Source organism: Triticum aestivum, chromosome 7B (genome assembly GCF_018294505.1).
Source record: "Triticum aestivum cultivar Chinese Spring chromosome 7B, IWGSC CS RefSeq v2.1, whole genome shotgun sequence".
NCBI lineage: Eukaryota > Viridiplantae > Streptophyta > Magnoliopsida > Poales > Poaceae > Triticum > Triticum aestivum.
In genome coordinates this window covers 533,658,514-533,660,136 of record NC_057813.1, presented here as the reverse complement: position 1 = coordinate 533,660,136, position 1,623 = coordinate 533,658,514, and positions in this window count along the sequence as shown.

Genomic DNA, 1,623 nt, shown 5'->3' with positions numbered 1-1,623 from the left:
CAAAGTTTCAATCACATACTTATTACATCGAATGTCTCAAAAGAGAACTTATTACAATAATATGACTTAAGGCCATCTAAATAAGATAACAGTGGAAGGCTTGGAAGATAAAGTGACTCCATCAACTCCAACGGCATAGCTGAGTGAACGACAACGACCTATGGCACCTTACTCGTCGTTTAAAAAGTCTGCAACATGATATGTTGCAGCCCGAAATAGGTCAGCACATGGAATATGCTGGCAATGTAACACATAGAGTAATGAACAGATAAATGCTATCACTACATGCATATATGGCTGGTGGAAAGCTCTATGGTTATAGTTTTGCATAAAGCCATTTTTTTCCCTACAACAAAGGAATAAATTTTATTTAACTATCATGGTGGTTGTTAAACATTGAGAAGGTTCCTCCAACTCAATCCCAATTAAGCAACATCAATTAACCCAATTCAAATTAATTTAGGGTGATGAGATCAACATGATAATCCAAGAACCAGATACTCAAGATGTCCATAACCGGGGACACGGCTAACCATGATTAGTTTGTACACTCTGCAGAGGTTTGCGCACTTTTCCTCACAAGACTCGATCTCCTCCGTTGAATTTCTCGCACTTCATGATGTTTGAGAAACGGATGACCGAGACACAGTCTTTTAGAAGCATTAACTCTTTACTCTGGGTAGACAGTACCACCTACATCCCCTACATCTGCTAGTCTACCTTTTCAAGAGCTCACGCAACTTATGCAACTATGCCAGAGCCCATAATGGCTTGTGGCTGCACACAGAAGTTTTTAACATGAATAATATTATGATCCCTTTGAGCCTGGGTGGCGAACCGTAGGATAATCACACGGGTACTCCGGGATATCCTAGGATAACACTGGATTCTCCAGGTGCCCTGATAACCACTGGGTACTCCAGGGTGCCTCAACCAAATCCACCCAGATGTGTATTTAACTAGCCACCTTAAGTTAACCATTAATTAACAATACTCACATCTGTCATGGATACACTCACCCAAACCACGTCTACGAGCATAGCGTAGCAATCCTGAGCATAACATAGAAGTAACTCCCAAAGGTTTGATAATAAAAGGGCAATAGGTTCTACCTCACCATCTACTTCCCAAACGCACATGTTAAATCAGATCCTAACAATGCAATGTTTGAGAGTTCTAATTAATGCATAAAAATTGGGTAATAAAGAGGTATGATCAAAGTGTTACTTGCCTTGCTGATGATCTGCAAAACCTAGAGACTCGTAGTAGCACACTTCGCACTCCGGGAATTCTATCGCAAGCAAACAATAACATACATAAGCACTCAAACTAGAAGCACGGGTAAAACGCAAATAAAAGATCTAACCTGAAAGTTCAACTGAAGAACTCCGGTTTGCAAAAAGAATCAAATCAAACGGAGCAACGAAACTCAAACCACGAAACAAACAAGATTCGTTTACTAATCTGGACTAAAGTCAAATTTTACAATACCAAAATCTTGTTCAACTTGGTTTAATAGAAGGAGGGCTTCAAGACGAAGATCTAGGCTCTTGTTTCATCTGATTTGGATAAACGAGCGAAAAGATAAACTAAAACGAAGATCAGGGCAGAAATCACAATAAA